The sequence below is a fragment of the Pholcus phalangioides genome, unplaced genomic scaffold (genome assembly GCF_987345545.1).
Source record: "Pholcus phalangioides strain wild (caught in Gottingen) unplaced genomic scaffold, Ppha-v1.0 ptg000007l_1, whole genome shotgun sequence".
NCBI classification, from domain to species: domain Eukaryota; kingdom Metazoa; phylum Arthropoda; class Arachnida; order Araneae; family Pholcidae; genus Pholcus; species Pholcus phalangioides.
Window position 1 is genome coordinate 29,302,393 of NW_028301600.1, and position 21,137 is coordinate 29,323,529.

General features: G+C 35.7%; 1 protein-coding gene across 4 annotated transcripts in view; it reads right to left on the reverse strand.

The window, feature by feature from the left end:
• Nucleotides 1-21,137, reverse strand: part of LOC149085148 (silk gland factor 1-like) — a 171,448-nt gene that overhangs the window by 118,953 nt on the left and 31,358 nt on the right. For 3 of the 4 annotated variants that reach the window (XR_016192799.1, XR_016192800.1, XM_089232993.1), the window contains exon 2: nucleotides 10,150-10,317. The exons of the other annotated variant lie outside the window; for it this stretch is intronic. The gene's annotated coding sequence lies outside the window, so the exon portion shown is untranslated. The remainder of the gene's footprint in view (nucleotides 1-10,149; nucleotides 10,318-21,137) is intronic. 4 annotated transcript variants of the gene reach the window in all.

The window sequence follows — 21,137 nt, forward strand, 5'->3', positions numbered from 1 at the left end:
ATGTGAGTGGAACTTGGCTTCTATCTATCTGTAGAATTGCCCTATCCCACGTCAGTCGATCCTAAACGATGAAGTCGCGTGTCACTATTGATTATTTCTCTGTTGCAATCGTGGTATCTAGCTGTTCCGAGAGATACACAAAAAAAAAAAAACACAAGCATTTTTTTTTTTTCTAGTTCTACATACATGCGAAATCACTATCTTTTTGTCCTACGTTGTATTCGTTCAATTCGAACAGTAACCGAGTGCGATCTATCGTAACCTTTCTCATTAATATTGACGAAATGTCCATATAATTTTGAATAAAAATGTTTCGGATTCAAGATGATTTCTACCTTATTAGTAGAGGGGTGCGGAAGTGTTTAGGCACTTCAAAAGAAGCAGGCAAAAAGCCACTAAAAATACCTAAAATAGGTAGTACTAATAAAAGTCATGCTAGATTCGGAATCAGTGCCCTAGAATCACTGAAATATTTTTGCCAATGATTTACTGTATTTATTTATAACGCATCGGAATCAGCTCCCCAAAATCACCCTAAAATCACTGAAATACCTTCGAGAACAAAATCATTGTTGAGTAGTGCAATTAATGGTAAAAGGAAAAGTAACTGAAAGCTATATACGATATGAAGGGTCCGAGAAAACTGGCTAAAATCTAGCTTGCATTCACTCAATCTACTGTTTCAATAAGAGCTTATAATAATTGCATTGTTATACAGTCAAGTTAATTTGATATTATCATGCCAAACAAAAAAAATGTTTGTGGTGGTCCCTCAAGGTTACGTCACAGTTCAATTCAATCGAATGCTTGATATGTAATTAGCTAACATGCAAAAAACAGTGCTAGTGAAATCAAAGAATAATTATAACAAAACTTTAAATGATGCGTGGCACACTTACCGAGAATTTAAGCTGCCCGTGGCACAGTTCCACATCACTCAAGTGATTCGTGACATATTTACAGATCACTTTAGTGGCCCGTGTTGCAGGTTGCACATCGCTCAAGTGGCCCTAAGCACATTGACCGATCACTTAAATGACCCGCGGTACATTTACAAATCACCCAAGTGACTCACATCATATTTACAAATCATTTAAGTGACATGTGGCACAGTTCCAGAGTACTTAAGTGGCCTGAGGTGCAGTTCCACATCACTGAAGTTACTCGTGGCACAGTTCTGCATGGCTCAAGCGACCCGCGGCACATTTACAGGTCACTTAAATGGCCCGCGATACGTTCTCAAAGCATTGAAGTGGCCAGTATTCTCATAAAGGTTGAGCACCTTTGGTTTAGAGTCTGAACTTTAGACTGCATGAAGCCTCCTATGACCAGTTACAAACTGTATTTATCCACCTATTCAGATGTTCCCTTTTACTGGGATATTACAGTTAGAACAGCTTTTCTCAACTTATAGTTCGCAGACCAGAGGTGGTCCGCGGGCAGACTTGATAAAATTATTCACCCGTTGTAATTGATATTATACATATGAGTCAAATACAATCATACCTTCATACTTACTTTCACCATACGTCATCGAGGGGATTGCAGTAAACTGCGATCTCAAATACGGGATATCACTAAATTTTGCTAAAAATTGGAATTTATTGCTTTAAATTGCAATTTTCTAATTACTGCTAAAATTGCTAAAGGGTATGGAAATAAAGGGATGCTAAAAATCGCAGTAAACAAAATGTATTTCACGAAAAAAATATTCAAAGTATCTGATGACTATATTTCACGAATAATATGAGAAAAATATGTTAAGCGCTGAGGGATCTTAAATAATAATCCGTAAAATAAGGGACATCGCTAATTGTCATAAAAAAACAAAAAAATATTGTTATTACTTTTGTCATAAAATTGCCAAAAGTAATCACAATCACCGATCGTAAATAAAATTGCTGAAAAATTCCGGCAAAAATGTTGAACAAGACAAATATGTGAGACGAATATTTTTTTATGACTTTTATCATATTTATCATATAATTTATATTATGGAAACACTGTGTGTGAATTTTTTATGATTTAGTAATTATTGCATATTCAAATAAGTATCGTGGAAGAAACGGGAAAAATGTATCAAAAAAAAAAGTCGGAAGAACGAAATGTCCCGTAATACGGGACACATGCGGTCCGTCAAATTTTTTCAGACATTTTACTGGTCCTTGTTTTCAGAAAGGTTGAGAAACACTGGTATAGAGTAGTTTTCTCTCAGTCAAAATTTCTTGTCGTTCCAAACACATACAGAACAACAAAAAAAAGAAAGCTGATAATGTAAAGCCACTGATAAGGTGATCTTTCGGCTTTTTGTGATGTACATGGTTGCTCGATTACTCAGACTGGATAAGGATAACAGTCCGGATGTGATAAAAGTTACTCGGCGGGAGGAGTGATCAGGGCAATGTTTGCCCCACCTACGGTTGATAACAAAGGACAAATTGTTAACCGCTACGGTTTCCTTTCGGTTTGAAGTCCGCCTTGACAAAGATATGCTCAGACCTATACTGATAACACATTTTTGTTGACACTGTGTGACTCACTATTCAAGCTTTCCGCTTAAAAATATATATATAAAAAATTAACTATGTTAGCAACAGTTATGGTACGTAGCCCTAAAATTTTCAAACTCAAATTTAAGGTACAAAAAAAAAAAAATACATAATATTTCTCAGGGACAATAAGTCCCTAATACAATCAACACTGATTTTAACGATTGTTATCGTTCCACGGAAAACGAACGTTATAATGAGAGGCCATCGAAGAGTGTGAATCGAAAAGTGTGAAATTGTATCGAAAGTGTGAAAAAAATGAGCTTCTTTTAGAGGAATTGGATGGATAAAAAAATATTTTATTTATCTCTTGTTATATAATTATAGACCAGTGTTTCTCAACCTATGGTTCGCGGCGATGGCGCATAGGTGGTTCACAGGCAGACTTGATAAAATTATTCACCCGCTGTAATTGATTTTAGTAATATCCATATGGGTTGAAATAAAATTGGAACTTCATACTTTTAAGTTTCCCATACGTCATCGAATAGAATGCAGGAAATTGCGATCTTGAATACGGAATATCACTGATTCTTGTAAAAATTTTCAATTTATTGTTTTAAATTCAATTTACTAATTAGTAATTACTGCTAAAGTTACTGAAGGGTGAAGAAATAAAGGGCTGCTGAAAATCGCAATTAATAAAAATGTACAGTATTTCACGAAAAAAAAAATATTCATATGATGACCATATTTTATTGAGAAAAATACGGCAAAATGGGATATTGAATAATACTCCGTAAAATACGGGACATCGCCAATTGTCATTAAAAAACACTGCCAAAAGTAGGCACAATTAACAATGGCACAATTAAAATTTCTGAAAAAAAAAACGTTTAACCTGACAAAAATACAATTATGTGAGATTACTACTTATAATTTTTGTCATAATTATCATAATAAAACTCATATTAAAAAACGCTGTGTTTTACGAATTTGGCAATTACTACAAATTCAAATAAGTATCGTTGAAAAAACGGTACAAATGTATAAAAAAAATCGAGACAATGAAAATTATAGGTATGTCCCGTAATACGGGACACAAGTGGTCAGACATTTTACTAGTCCTTGTTCTCAGAAAGATTGACAAACACTGATATAAACAGTTGCAACGAAAATGATAAAGTTATAATTAATTGAATGCATCAACGCACGGCGTACGTGCAAGTTAAAGTCCAAAAGCGAATTACATGGCGAGCAGTGTTCGCCAATATGTATCTAGATGCGTATTTCACGCATTAAAATTCAATTTTACACCTCCAAATTTCATTGAGGTGTGAAAACACTCCCTCAAATTTTTGGTAATTTTATTTTAGTATTTTATGTTTTTCATTTAAAAAAAATATACACTTTTTATCCAAAATTACCCATTTTGGAGAGGAGTGAAAAATTACTCTTCAAAATTATTTTTTCGGATAACACTGGTAGCGAGTATGTAAGACAGCGATATTGAACCGAATAAAAAGTATGAATGTAATATACGTGCAATGGACACTTGTTGAATATACAGGGTGGACAAAAAGTCTGTAGAAACTAAAAATTCATAAAAACCGGAAAAATAACAGAAATAAAAAACTGCTTGCAGGGCGTTAGTATCACTAGGGCACGGAAATTTTTTTAAGACGGGGGGGGGGGAACCTCAAAAAACTGCCGATAGGTGGCACTGGCGTACACAAGTCAAAGAAAAGATACGCAAATAATGAACTAAATGCCTACAAATCGTTTGTTACAGCAGTATGTGTTCCACATGACCACCACCACAGGGGATAACACATTGCAGGCGAGTCACAAATCCATCAACGGCAGAGTGCAGCAGGTCCACATACACGGTTCACAACGGTGAAGTGATTGTAGATTAGGAGCGCAAGTTCTTATAACCGTCTCATTTGCATATTTCCACCGATGTCGCTCGTACCAGCGCCACCTATCGGCTGTGTAAATTCCCGTAACCTAGCGATGCTAACAATGCAAACCGATTTTTATTTCGGTTATTTTTCCGGTTTTTATTCATTTTTAAAGTTTCTACGAACTTTTTGCCCACCCTGTATGTACGCTATATCAAAACTTTTCACACCCTTTCTCCTCAATCCAGATTGAAATCACGAGCTCAAGATATGAAGGGATGGAGACATCAAAATATGGAGGGGTCACTCATATAACACACAGGTATTTATCAGATATCGCATTATATTTCTCGCCGTTACAAGAATATTATACCGAATTCTGCAATATCACACAAAGGTTAATTTCAAACACACTTCAAGGACGGCTTTCATTGAATACTTTAATTTCATATTCAATTTCATTGAATACTAAAAAATAAAAAGAGCCGGGCAGAGCTGAGTTCGATCACTGTAGTGCAGTGGTTCTCAAACTTTCGTCTCCCTTGCCTTGGGGTCAAAGGATCATCCGCGGCTCCCCAGAATAGTACAACAAGGAAGCTATTACCGAAATAGATACGGAACCAGAATACTACAGTTTACAGCCACACATCAATATCATCAGCTCACCACGACGCCCGTAGGAAACACGGTGCACACTTTGAGAACCACTGATTGTACGGTCCTTGTAGGTCATTATGTTGAATGAAAAATAACACGGGATGAATAAGAAAACTTTTGGGACTTCTGGTTATAAAATGGAACAACCGCAATAACTCGTCTTCGTTAGAATGAGCGTCGACTGCATAAAGTATATTCAATCAACAGAGGAAACCATCACCAGACTTTCAATAAGAGAATAAATAAATACAGTGCAACCTCGTTACAACGATACTCGATACAACGATAAATTCCTTTACGAAGACCGTATTTGTAATTAATTATAGTCTAATGTTAAACTTCTCTCGGTACAACGATATCCTTTACTACGATAAAAATCCCTCTATAATGATATTTTTTAAAGTTATTTTTAAATCACTAATATTCTTTATATATATCTCAAAGCCCTCAATGTATTTTCGAATTTCAACATTTTTTTTTAATTCTTTCAAGGGTGTTTTGTAACATCGGTATTTTGCACTATCTGTCCTTTGAAAGTGTAAATGAAGCTGCTTTGAAGCTATTTTCTGTGTAATAAGTACATAAAAGTATTGTGCGATGAACTACTTTACAGGGTGACACACAAAACTGAGTTTTATTCATCAAACTAATCGATTACAATTTTTTGTTGTGAATAAGCACTCACAAATGCATTGTATGGTGGTATTAACAACGCCAATTCAGAAAGATGCCAACAACAGCATAAATTTGGCGTCTCCTGATGATAATACTACCTCTCGATATAACTTCTCCATAACAGCGTTTCTCAACCTTTCTGAACCCAAGGACCAGTAAAATGTTTGAAACGATTTGACGGACTCCTTGTGTCCCGTATTACGGGACATTCCAGTATTTTTCAGTTACTCCGAATTGCTTTATACATTCGTCCAGTTCTTTCACAGATGCTTTAAATTTACAATGTTTACTAAAATCGTGAATAAACAGCGTTTTCATAATTAGGGTTATGAATAAAAATATTGATCGTACGTATATTTGTCAGGTTCAACGTTTTTTCCCCATAATTTTTAAGCGTTTCAGTTTTTCAACAAAAATTATGGATTTTGCCGACTTATGGCAACGATTTTGATGACAATTGTCGACGTCCCGTATTTTACCGTGTTTAAGATCCCAGTTCCCCTTATTTTTCTCAATGAAATAGTCATCTATTCATTTGAATGCTTTTTTTTCGTTAAATATATTTTTGTTTACTGTGATATTTGTATATATATATTTGTGTATATATATATATATAGCAGCCTTTTATTTACTTACTCTTTGCCCTTTTTTACAGTAATTAGCAAATTTGTTGCACTCTGAAGATATGAACTAAAGCTGTCCTAAAGCCCTAAGCAGGCATAGAGGACGTTAATCTGTATCTGTATCAAATTTATCATAAATTATATCTTTTGGCTGCAATCAGTGATTTACCGTATTTAGGAGCGAAATTTAACGCATTTTCTCCTTGATGAGATATGGTGAATCTAAGTATGAACGTGCAATTTTATTTGAATGCGTATGGGTATTAATAATATCACAATTACAACAATTGAATAATATTTCATTCAGTTAGAATCGAATTATCAAGTCTGCCAGCGGCCACCTATGCTAGGGGTTCTTAAGCTTTTTCAGCCGTGGCCCAAAAATCAACAAGATCAGAATCGCGACCCATGGAACTGTTTTTTGCAACCAATGGCGCAAAAAGTGCATTTATAACAGGACTTTAAATGCATTTGTACGACTTATCTCGGATGCCTATGCAAATTAGGTTTGGGTGGGGACTCATACCTTAAGAATCAGTAGGTAAGTGAATTTGTACGACCCATTTCGGAAGCCATGGAGAATCATTTTAGATTGTGATCCACAGCTCAAGAATCCCTGACTGTAAGTGGATTTGTACTGCCCTTTTTAGAATAAAGTTTCCGTCGTAACCCATAGCTCAAGAATGCTCGGCTTTGAATGGGTTTATACGACCCACCTCGGATGCCCGAGATGCTCATCGATACGCGAATTAAGTTTGGGTCATTAACCATAGTTTAAGAATACTCGGCTCCAAGTGAGTTTGTACGACCCATCTCGGATGCTTTTGTGAATCACGTTTGGGCCGTGTCATGACCGTAGCTCAAGAATCCTTGGCTGTGTGGATTTATACGACCCATCTCGGAAGCCCCTGCGTTAAGATTATAAAATTTTATTAAGTTTTTAAGTTTATATTTTATTAAACTCTTGACCTCTGCCATCGTTGCGGACCACCTCTGGTACGCTGCCCATTAGGTTGAGAAATGCAGCTCTATAACAATATTTTTCATAGTCCGCTGAGTATCGTTATATCAAGGTTTCACTGTATTTCAAAAAATCAATAAAACGAAAAGCGTTTCGATATCTTTTACAAAAATAAATGAAATAAAGTTAAAAAAAAGAGAGATATAATAGTTGTTTGTGTCAAGTGTCGGTAACATATTTCCCCATCAGTCAAGAAAAAGTCACCGTTTGAAGGACTCCAATTTATCTGAACAATATTTAATCAGCCATCCTTTTGAATATTTACAAATAAGATTAAATGAGCTAATCGTTTTTCTTTTAAGGCATTTGGCCGTTATTTTTAGGCTTAATCTGTTTTAAAAGGGAGAGTGATGTTAACACTGTTTAAGGACAACTAGTTGTTGTTCACTCACATAACGTTGCTCGTTTACACTATCAATATTTGGTTTAGCTCTTTCTCCTTCTTAGTTTTGCCCGATCCCAAAAAGCACCATCCCGATACCAACCTACCCTTTCGCCTCATCATCATCATTGCCTTTTTAGCCTTATCTCAATTGGACGCGACGCCATCTCCTTCACATCCTTCTTATTACTATACCATCCACTCCAAAAAGCTAGAGTTCTTCTCCTTTTTACCTTAACCTTTATATATGCCTCTCTTCCTCCATCTGAAATCTTGATTAATTCTCAGAAGCATTTCTAGTTTGCAGTCAGTTTTCAAGGAAAAATTAATGTTAAGGCTGGCCTTTTTTTTATTTTATTTTATTATTTTTCTTGTTCCCATATCTTTTTTTTTTTCATTTTTATTATTTCTCCACTCTCTCTCTCAAATCGAATTTCGTTGATTTAACCGTTTGCCTTGCTACTTGCTATTTACTACTATACAGTGCAGCAGCAGGCAAGTAAGCAAGTAAGAAGGCGCAGTAAAAACGCAAGGAAATGAAAAGAGAAGAAAATTAAAAAAAAATAAAAACTATGTTTACTCTTTCTTTACGGACGATTCGCGTTTCAATAAATTAATTATTCATATTTGATCTCCATGAAATTAGATCGTGAAAGTAATGTAAACACAAAATTGCCGGGTAAATTTAATTGAGACCCGATCAGTTTCCCCTCACGATTATGAGAAAAGAGAGCGGCTTAAAATTTAATAGTTTTTCGCATTTCCATTTCATTATATACATTTATTTGTTTTTATTTTTGAATTTTTCTCGAAATAAAATAAAAAAAAAATATTTTCAATTTCGCATTTTACACAAAATTGTCAGTCTCTTGGATTTTTAGTCGTCGACCGGAAAATAAATTTGTAATTTGTCTCATGAATTATTATTAAAAATATATATATAGAGAGTGGATTTTTATTACTATTTATTTATTTATTTTTTTATTATTGATTATGTGTTAGTAGGGTATAATAAAGCTGTTTTTCCCGGTGCTTTTTGGTGAGAGGATGTTACAGGTAAAGGGTACGAGCTGGAGGATTTTGAGTGAGGCGCTCATTAAATCCCGCTGATGCATATTTTATTCAGTGATATCATTTTTGATTATGCTTCAATCCCATGAGCTTAATGTTTGAGTAAATACCAGCCTAGTCGGTGGAGAAGTATAAAAGGTGAATTTCATGTATTAAAATAATAATACTAATATTTTTTCCTCTCCCGAGAGAAAGGGAGAAGATATTCGTTTCCTAAATCCTCCACTGGAAATGAACTGCCAACATCGACGTATTTGTTTTCCTAAAGAGCAAAAATAAATACTAATTCGTAAATGAGTAATTAAAGAAAAAAATATATAATATTCACATATTATATACCTCGTTGAATAAATAAAGATAATATATCTAGTCTATATATATCAATTGGATATTTTCTTAAAACTTATACACACTAAATTTTTTTGTTTTCAATTTTTATCAATGTAATTTAAGTTATGTTTGATTTCGCACGCGTGTTTTAATTATAATAATTGTTCGGAAAAATGTCCTTCAAAATCGAAAAAAATTATTAATATTGCTTAAGGGGGTGTCATACCTTTTAACATGATGAAAACTATGATATGCTCTAATAGAAATATTATTAAAAATACTATTTAACCATTGATTTATTTCAAATGTTCTTAATTGTACGTGCTATCCTCTGGTTGTATAGAATTTTACATTTCTCTGATACTTAAATTTTTGTAATTTTTAAAAAAATTCATTAAAAACAGCTTGCACGCTTGATAAAATACCGTAACATCAATGCAATTGAATAAAAATAGATTCAAACTAAAGGAAACTGTTCAGTTCATGAAATTAAGCGAAAGATTGAGATTTCATTGACTCAATATTTTCTGGAATTAAAGTATAAATATAAAATATTTTGAATTTTTAAATTTAAAATTAATTTTTAAATAAGATTAAGAGAATGAAATTTCAATCTTTTGCTTCATTTTATAAACTGAACAGTTTCCTTTGAATCAGTTTCATGAAACAATTTCCTTTGATTTTGAATCAATTTTTATTCAATTACATTCATGTCATGCTATTTTATCTTGCGCGCAACCTGTTTTTAATACATTTTTTTGAAAATTTTCAGAAAAGTAAGTAATAGAGATGTATGAAATTTCATACTCTCTGGCATAGGATAGCGTATACAGTCGAAAATATGTGTAAAACATTTTTAAAATAAATCAGTGGTTATAAAAAGTATTTTTAATAATATTTCTACCAGAGAATAGCTTTCACCAGTTAAAGGGTATGAGACCCCTCAACAAAATATTAATTGTCTATCGATTAGAATTGATATTTCATTTGTACATACCAGACATACTGGAAAGCAACTTTCGCTGGTAATGTGGGAATTTTAATGCGATGATATATGAGTGTGTTCTCTCCAAAAATCAAGAATCAGCAATATATTCTTCATAGATGTCGTGCATTGAGATTCTTCGAATGTGAATGTAGACTCAGAGGAGAAGAATAAGAGATCCTGAGAAATAAAATGAGATTGTAGAGTTATTTTTGTGTTTGTTGGGCTAATATTTTCTCTTGTCTAGGTAAACTGTCGTGAAAAGTGGCGCAAAAATATTGATAGTGTTACAGAGATAGCATTGAATAAACATTCTCCATTGCGAGCAAATTCCCTGTCGTTTTTCATCATCCAAACAAAAATAAAAAAGAAACCTGAACGAGCACTCGTGTGCGTTAAAAGCGCAATGTCGTGCGGTGGTGGTATGACCCAGGTATTGGACATATATTTGAGCTGTGCAAATATTTATCAATAGGGATTTGATCGAAGAAAAAAAAAATAAGAAGTAACTATTTTCATAGCACACCTAAATATTTTTTTTAAGATTGATATTCACTCGACCAAACTATGACTTCAACATGGTTTTGTATGCTTTAAGAGAATAAAAAGAAACATGGCTGTAATGGACGGATGAAATTCCATCTCCTCATAGAAGATACGTGCAATTTATGTACAAATCCAGCAATCGATCTTTGATTCTAATCACTTGGACATTATGAACATGGATAATTATTTTGGCATTTTGTGTTGAATGACAGTCATTTTCATTGTACGAATATCACGTGGTTTGATTGTTGTGGTATTTATCTAATTTTAAAGAAGTAAGTATTGTACTGTAAGTATATACCGTCACACACACGCACACACACGACTCAAAAATTGTTTTGAATCTTTTGTATAACGCATCCGTGAATCTAGGAAAATTCAGTTCGAGACAATTCAGCGGTGACGATTGAGAGTGAACAGTGCAGCACCATGATAATTCAGCGAGGACACTGCAGCGCTATCAGATGTCCAGTTATTAAAAAAAGTGTATAAGAACCAGGTCAACGTCATTATTGACGACTTCGCAGAAACCAATATATTGGTTATAGAGGGTGCATAGGTAACAGGACTCACGGCATTTTACTGGGGAACCGTTGATCCTAGAGGTATACTTCCAATTAAAAAAAGTACCCAAAGAACGTGTGGAATTCAAATACATTATTTATTTGTTTACGGACACGTACGGAAGTGAAAAATGATTCGTAAAATCTAAAGTTCGTAAATTGGAAAGACAATTTTAAAAGAATAGTTTATTGTTAGGGAACCACAGAAGATTAATTTGTGAAAACGTCCAGTTCATGAGTTTATGAGTTAGAGGTTCGTAAAATCGAGCGTCGAATGTAGAAAGATGGCTCTGCAGAAAGAGGAGAAGCTAACAGAAATAAAATTAGAGCAGTGCCTATTGAGTCAAGAACATTCTAAGTATCGTAAAAGAGCTGTGGAGAGAGAAAAAACAATTTTTGAAATACAGGGTGTTTCAAAAAGAATCATCCGATTTAAAAAACCATAGCTATTCAGCTTTCAATCCGTTTTGATCGAATAATGTATTGGTAGAAAGAGGGAAATCTCGAGTTTTATGCAGTTACCTACCAAGTAGCACTAACGCTCTTCCTTTGGTCACCACTTCAGTGTTTGTCAAGATGGCCACTGCACAACAGAAATCGTTTTGTGTTCTAAGCTTCGCGAAGTGTGAGTCCGAAGTGCGAGTCCATAACAACTGCTCATCGACAATACCCTGGTGTTGAACTTCCTACCGCTGAGAGCATTAGGCTATGGTATAAATAATTCCGAGACACGGGTTGTCTGTGTAAAGGGAAATCCCCTGGCCGTCCCCGCATGTCAGACGAAAATGTTAGACGCATCCGACAGAGTTTCGCCCGTAGTCCACAGAAATCCACTCTTAGTGCAAACATGCTCGCAAAAGTTTGGAACGAATTTGACTACCGTACAGACATATGCTGTGCATCCCAAGGTGGACATATTGAGTACCTTTAATTTGGTTTATAAAAAAAACTTTATGATTTGCCATGTAATATATAAAATTAATCTTAAGTGTCTATGTGTTCAATATTTTTCGTAATATACGCATTTCAAATCGGGTGATGATTGTTTTTGAAACACCCTGTACTAGAAAATCACGAGAATCGAACATCAGAACAATTTCTACAAGGAATAGTAGGTACATAATTTTCAGTTCCAATAGTAACTACTTTTACTGCGATTCATTTCATGAAGACATGACATGATGATACATTTCATGACGACGACATACAGAATGATTCAAAATTCGTGGGACAAACTTTAAGAGGTGATATAAGACTCATAAACAAGCATTTTTGATCATAGAATGTGCTGTCGAATTTCAATAGCAAAGGCGGTAAAGAGTGTTTTTAGAGAGTGCCTAACAGCAACTCGCCAAAAAACAAATATATTTTTCCAACACATTTCCTGCTATATGTGCTATCAACCATTCCATGCACCTTCGAAATGGATTGGAGTTTGTTTTTTATTGATGCAAGGACCATCAAGATTATGCTGCGCCAAACAATGATCAAGCGGTATTACGACTTCTGGTTGAATTTGCGTTACCAGGTTGCTCCATGGGAAGGCCTACCACATTACAATACCCCACACCCTCGAATGGGTGATTGCATTCATCGCAGCAAATCCGTCTGAAGAATATGATATATTTATATATATTTGGTGATGAAAAGTGCTGTTGATCACTCTCTAAAAACCAACACCTTCTACAGCAGAAAGCGTGCGCGTGAAGCTCGTGACGTCACTGAAGTCGTCCATTTCACCTATAGTCGTTGCATATACTCCAAAAAATAGAAAAGGTAAAGATTCCGCATACGTCGGACTGCTATATCCAATGGCTACAGGTCAAACGTACGACTTCAGTGACGTCAAAGCTTCACACGGAGGCTTTCTGCTATAGAAGATGTTGCTAAAAAAATACCCTCTTTGCTATTGCGATTCGATCATACATTTTATGACCAAAAATGCTTGTTTATGAGTCTTATATCACCTCTTAAAGTTTGACCCATGAATTTAGAATCACCCTGCATTTGTAGCAGAAAAAAATACCTGATTCTAGCCATATAACGTATTTTTAAAATCATTTCAAAGCATTTTGAAAATATGCCAATGCAAATTCCGGAAAAAGGGAGAAGCTATTTACAAAAAACGATCACTGCGCTGAATTGTCTCGCACTGAGTTGTCGCGGTGCCGAATTGTCTTACCCTGAAATGTGGCTAGACCCGCATCCGTATACAACAATGCAAAATCGATTATAGAAAAATAGGTAAAAGAAGAGTAAGTTGAAATGGGAGAGTTAGCGCTTTCCTTTTATTTATTTATTTATTTTTTCGGTAGGAAGTCGATAGCAGCAGTGGGAAGGGCTTTACAAGAGATGGCCTTTTTCCATTTTTATTTTTCATCCTCCCAGAGATCAGCAAGCAGAGTTAAGTTCAGTTGTTATTATGAGGAAGCGTCTGAGCCGAGGCCTAAAAGAATGCTTCGCAGGAGCCCCCTCCGTCAGTCAACATAACCACAAAGCAATGGCGGACATGTTCTAAATGATGGCCACCCGGGCATAAACCAAACTGCAAATATGACTCCGCATAGCAGCTCTTCTCTTACCACCTGCGTTTTGGCCCACCAGGGTTGCTTTCACGAACATCACACTATCCTATTCTAGATTTTATCATCGACTCATCGCTATGACAAAAGAATTCCCTCATTCTCGTTTTGATAACACTACAAACATATATCTTTTCTTTATGAATTTAGTTTTGATTTTTATCTACATATCACGGTAAACGTGATAAATCGGTGATCATGAATAATCGCCGGTTATTATACATTATCACCAATCGTCTCGGAAAGTGGAGGCTAATAGGATAAGGCCTAATTTGCGTATTTGTTTTTTTCCTCTCAAATATTTCTTTCACATTTGAATGACAACAATGAAGCTGTTGTCATTAATCACAAAAAGTAAACCGTTCCTGATTATTAGGGAATTAGAAAGACGAAAATCAGTTTTTCACCCTAAAATGTAAGTTTGATTTTTTTTGTTTGAATGATTTTGAAATATAGAATTTCTTTACATTGGTGAAGATACAGCTAATTTGTATACGTTGAACATTGCACTTTTCATAAATCTCAGTTAAATTTTCTTGTGATAAACATGTGTGTGCTGTTTAGATTACAAAAATACAAACTTTCGGCCCTTGGGATCTAATGGGACAAGCATAGAGAGATAAGTGTTTTCTCTCAAGTGAGAAGAAGAATTTTAATATTCGGTAGTGGCATCAAAGAGCTACACCATGGCTTAGTAAAGCTTTTTATAGTGTTTATCAATTTCTTTGTGGATCTATTTTTCTTGTCCCATTAGACCACCCCATTAGACCTCGAGGACAAAAGATTTGGTGTATAAAATCGATCATCACTCCAAAAGAAACGTAAATTATTTGTATTGAATATTTTTTTCATACAACATAAATATGTATGTTTGTTAATAAAACAAAAAAAAAAGAAAGTTAAATTCGTTTATTCCCCTTTGAAAAAAATGAAAAAGTAAAATTTTTTCCATTATCCCCCCCCCCCCTTTCCCTTATCACTTTTACTGGTGATTATGAATAATTCCCGAATGAAGAGTCGGTAAGTTTGATAAATATAGAAAAATCATGCGGAAAATATATATATTATAGTGACGGACTCGCGATGCGAGGATCCGGGTTCGAACCCCACAGTGGTGGTCGGCTGAAGTTGGTTTTCTGTGGTTCCCAACTTCAAGGCGCAAATGCGAGCCGATCTCCCCGTTAAAAAGTCTCGCCACAGAGAGCAACAGTCCTACAACGATAAATCATTCAACCATAACACTTCACTCATAGTTAGAAAAAACTGGTGGCAGATGGCAGCACTACACATAACAAGCATTACAGAGAAACAAAAAAAACTTCACGTCAGGTTTCACTACACGTACACGCACATTCCCGCATGTACCGATTCGTTGGGGGTTTCCTCGGGGGGGGGCGGGGGGGGGGCGGGGGGGGGTGTGTGGGCGGGGTGCATGTGTGGTGTAGCAGTAGTAGGTAGGGCCTCAAAAAAATGGCTCGGGGATCCATGATGTTCTTAAGTCAGCCACCTCGTTGGGCAATTTGCCTGTTGTGGCATTGTATTTGTATTTGTAAAAATATCACTTAACTTCAACCATTTATCAGTTTGTCCCGAACGTGATGGTTGCACTACACGTACTTGCCATAAAAATTAAATTAAATTAAATTCAAATAAGTATAAAAAAGTTATAAGCATAGAAAAAAAAAATATCAGTTTTGTAATATGTTGACTTTCCTCACATGTATCAACATGCGCAAACAAATCCGACATTACTGATAAAATTTATCATACATTAGAGTCATAGGCACCGAAACCTTGAGACTAAATCCATTTGAGCGCCCCCCCCCCACCACCGCAATAAATTCTGTAAGGGGGATGAGCCCCCCAATAATTTCTGAAAAGGCAATGCAATGCATCTTCCCTCTCCAGCGTACACATATGAGTCCCATATATACGGGATGACCAGCCTCTGGTCTCGATAATCTGAGGTGGATGGGAATTAGGCTACCTCGGATTATAGAGAAAAACTCAAATTATTTCCGAAAAAAATAAAAAATGCTTTTAAATGTTGGTTTTATTTGAAAGAAAAAGACAAATAAAGGCAGTACTAGAATACAAACTGCATTTTGATTCTTGAATAAAATATAGATGTCATTGGATGAGTTTCAGAAAATGAAAAACGTGAAAAGGTTGCAAAAGATGAGAGAGTGATTGAGAAGAGTTGGTGATTGGATTGATGGTGAACGACGCTGAGACATTGATAGATTTTAACTGCCTTGCCAATGCTTTTAAGTAAGCAATTAGGGGACAATGCCATTGTTCACCATTACAAAGAAATCGGTCAAACTTGCTCCTCTTTCTCAGCGACCCCCAGAAAGTTAAAATGGTCTACGTAAATTCAAGGGAGTCAATATTTTATTACACCAGCTACCCATTATAGGGGCTAAGGGCATCCTAGTCCCTTTAAAACTGAAATTGCTGTACAAAACGTACGTACTACATAGTATTTTACTTAGTTACTACATAGTAATAAAAAGTCGGGTTCTTGGAGGAAAAAAAAAAAAGACAATCGGGCCGCTAAATTTTAGGGACCGCAAAACGGAAAAAATACTTTGATTAAATTTTGACTTTTACTTCTTCTAAAGTACGTTATAGCTTAAAACTCAGTCCAAGGCAGGGAACCCTCAATATCCAGACATTGAACCCTCTGGACTAGGAATTCGGCGGAACCTCCACCCCCTTCTATCACCCGGAGGGGATGCAAGTGGATCTGGTGTCTCTGGCACTGGACAAAGGGGTGCTGCTTACTTCAAAGATTCTTGCTTACTTCATTCAACCAATTATTCAAAATTATACGAGAGGGGCAAAATGCATGCTTGCTGCGGCTGAAAGAGTATCTCGTTGCAGCCCTAGGTATAATCTTAATAATTAGTAACTAAATAATTAATTAGATACTCGGTTCTCCCTCCGACAGCCATTCTACTATGGTTCCCTGCATACAGATACCGTAGAGCAGTGGTCCTGGGGGCGCATTCGCAATTTTTTCGCTGGGCAGAGGCACTATTGCCCAAATTTATTGCCGAATGGCTTTTTTTATTACCATGAAATAAAAAAAAAAGAGTTCGATAATTATACGTGTGTCGTCGTGTCCATACGAAGCCTACATAGTGCCATCTGGTACCAGGGCCGTAACTAGGATTTTTGCCTCCCGGGGCAAACATTATTTTGCCGCCCCCACAGCTATAAAATTCGATAATTTTGTAACGGTGTTCTTTGTTCCCACCTAAAAAATTGTCGCCCCCAAATTTTACCGTCCGGGGCAGTTCCCCCTGCTCCTTCTATTTACGGCATTGTCTGGTACTATGATTTCTGAGTGCAAATACAGTATGTATGTAAAGCGATTACGGTTACTTCCACCTAAGTATAGGGCCAAAGAACATCACTTTGCCCGTAGATCAGGGGTGCTTAACCTATGGGTCGCGATCTACGTTTGGGTCGCAAAGGCTTCCGAGATGAATAAATAGAAAGGGCCCCGCACCTTTATGAGGTTATGGGGGCCCTGGGTAAGACAAGGGCCACAAGAAGAAAATATGGTCCAAAGGGGGGGGGGGGCATAGGCTGTGCTTTTCAACCTTTCTGAACCCAAGGACTAGCAAAATATCTGAAACAATACGACAGACCACAAATTTACAATGGTGTTACACAATGGACCACAAACAAACAATATGATGGTGTCCCATATTTTACGGAACTGTCAGAACGTCCAGATTTTTATCTGTTCTGGCTATTTAATACATTTGTCCCGTGTTTTTTTCAACGAAGCATATTTGAATGTGTTGTTAATGCTTACTAAACTTGTGAATGACGATAATTTGAATAGCTTATAAATCATATTATAATTATGGCTACATTTCTATTCACGGGGATTTTCAGTAGTCCTTCAATTCCTAAGCATTTGCAATTTTTCACCAATTTTAGCAAGAATTGTTGATTTTGCCGACTTAGGGCAACGTTTTTGGTACAATTGACGATGTCCCGTATTTTGACGTATTTAAGACCCTTAGTTTCCTTAATGAAATATGGTCAAATATAGTCACGACCAATGTATTTTTTCGAAAAATACAACTTTATTTAATGTGATTTGCAGCAGCCCTTTGTTTCAGCAATTTTTGCAATAATTAGCAAATTTGTCGGAAATTGCATTTTCTGGCTACAGCTAGCGATACCACGGATTTAACGTCGCAATTTCTCGCATTTTCCTAGATGATATGGTGATACCAAGTATGAAGCTATAATTTTTATTTGAACCCAAAGGATATTGGTGTAAATATCAATTACACCAATTGAATAATTTTACAATTGATATTTGGAAGTAAATTATCGTTGTCTGCCTGCGGATGACCTTTGTCATCATCGGAGACCATTTAGAGGAAGCTTTTTGCTGCCTAGAATTTTCAGAAATCAGTCTTATTGAGACCTCAATTCATCGCTTATGATAACTCTTTCAGTTTGAATAAATTCGCACCGTCTCTTATTTATTATAATGATAAAAGAGATACGCTATGTGTGTAATTTGGTGAAGTTTTAATCACGGCCAATGATCAAGCCGCTGGTCGTCTCTGCAGGAAATTATTTCAAGTTACGCCCATTTCATTATTCCTTAATGTTCAGCAATTTGGAAGCCCCCCTTGCACGCCAAATTTGGCATTTTGGACTCTTTCCAGAACGAATGTGTGTTTAGGGAAATCTTTTCTGTGGGCTTGTCGTCGGCCTTTTATTGATGGCAAAATGCTCGCAGAAGCGTCGTGTTTATACAATACTAGCCCTAACGCGTGAATATATGCCTTACTCTCTTCTATTCTTCGCAACCTTAATTCTGGACAGTTTGCTGCTGCAGCTCTGTTTGTTCAAGGGAGCTTCAATAGTGCTGCTGTAGTGATATAATAGTTGTGAGGAGAATGAGGGGCAAAGAGGGAAAATGGACTTTTTCATGGTTGAGACATGAATTCGGATCCATACCACGGAGCAAGTCACTTTCCGAGGTCAGAACGTTCAATAAAATCACGTAAGCAATACATTAGAAAAGGAAATTGAGCAATTTAATGATTCCTGGAAAAGTTGTTTTAATGACCTTCGAAGAAGACGATTGATTAAAAAAGCTAAATAAGCCTGAGGAACATTGAATCTTTGAATGTTTTTTCCTCCCACACGTTTGTAGATTGTCATAGATTGCAACAGAAAATTCTTTAAGGCAGCGTTTTTGTGAACCTTTAAGAACAGAGGTTACAAACTTACGGCCCGCTCGAACTTTCTATCCAGCACGCTGTCTGCGGTGGAACTTTCAGTTTCTACACTTGTTGTATATTTTTAAATTTTAAACACATAAATTCAACTTTCTTCAACTGTTTACATAAAAACCCTGTGCTCGTGGTGTAGCTTTCTATAAAAACATTTCATTTTTATAGCACCAAAGTGTATTTTTTTCTTATTTTGTCTTCAATAATTTGCTCTTCCGATTTTTGGGTCCTTTTTAACTATCTTTGGATCTTTTTTTGTTATCTCGCATCTCTCTAAAGGTTAAACCTCTATGGTTCATGTGTATTTGAATATACATGGCAAACACTGTACATGGTCAAAAATAAACCCCCCATTGTACCTATTTCTTTTCTTAATTTTTTTGGTATTTTATAAAGTACATCTTATAGTGTCATGTCAATACAAATACGGTTGTCTAAGTACAATAATTTTTTATCTAGAAAGAGTTAGTTGGTTTCTTGTCGGTGTTATTTTTTGAGAGCTGCTGAAATTTTACGTGTTCGGAGATTTATAAAATCGCACCAAATTGAGGAAATGGGAAATGAAATTCAAGAGAAACTATTCAACCGCACTAAGCAAGATTTTATCTGTTTATAGATAACATTGAAAAATCAATACAAACTGTATATATTTACCCTTAAGTAATTATTTTGGCAAATTAACTAATAAGAGTGGATTTTTTAAATTGCTGAGTTGATGCAGTTTTTAAATTAAAAATATGCTAACAGCACCAATTTACATCCGTTTTTTTTTTCAAAAATAATATGTTTTTATAGGGATGAACCACAAACGGTTAAGAGAGTTGGTGCACGCAAATTTTCTGAAAAAACACATTTTCAATTTTCGAATAGGCTACTATAAAACTTACTGCGTCTAACCGTATATTTGAGTTTTTCTACCTGCACTAAAAGTATATACTTAATATAAACTGCTGGCAGGCATCATGTACATGTTTTCTACATTAAAATGATCTTTTCTCAAGTTTTTTGTCAGGCAAAGAACATTTTTATAATACCAGTTGCTCCAATGTCTTGAAACTTTGTGGATCTCCAACACTAAGGTGTTACGCACTTCAAATTATTTTAATAAGCAATCCTCTCGTTAAAAAAATTTCACGGCACAAAATAGCAGTAAATTTCAGTAATTTTTGAAAAAGCTGCAAGTTTTTCAAAATTCGAAAAAAAACTCCAACAATTAAAATTCCAAACTCTCGTTAAATTGTATAAAAGTGTTCATAGAATTTGAGAACAAAAATTGAGTGCCTAAAGTGAATAGAACATTTTTAAATGTTCCTTAAAGGAAGGAGATTTTTTTTTCCATGCGAAGACAATATCGTGCACCAATCCCCCCCCTCACTTAATCACCAGACCATATCTAAATTTAAAATGCGTGGTAAAGCTAAAGATATTTTACATCATGAATTTCTACTGCGCATAAAAGTCTGAGAGTGTGTTAAGATTTCGTAAGTCGAAATCATGCCAACATGCGATGAAAAGTGGGAGTTTTCTTTGTTTCAACTCCACCCATATCACTATGTCTGAGCGTTCAATAATGGTAAACTACAAGATACCCTTTGTAAATAAAGTAAACTCTATTATTACAGCCCACAACACAAAATGCTTTGAGCAAGTTTGGCCATCAATGTTATAAAAGTTGCTCTAATGAAAGAATGGGGCTTGCCAAACGGTGTTCATTCGATTGATATTAACGATGACCTCCTGTCGTTTGATCCCGGGAACAGGGTTTGGGAATAAAAAACTATGAATTGGAGGGAGGAGGATATACTGTACCATTATCGGGTGTGGGATCACCGGTCGTTTATAAAGGAACCGATCTAGTGTGGTGGTACTGGTAGTATAATAATAATCTCCTGCAGAGAACGGAGCCTGCGAAGTGGCTGGGAACAGCCTACCCCATTGGGTTGATGAAAAGAGTGACAAAGTACCTCAACAATACAGCAGGACAATTGTTTCCCGACCACACACGCAATACACCCCACGGATAGGATATCACG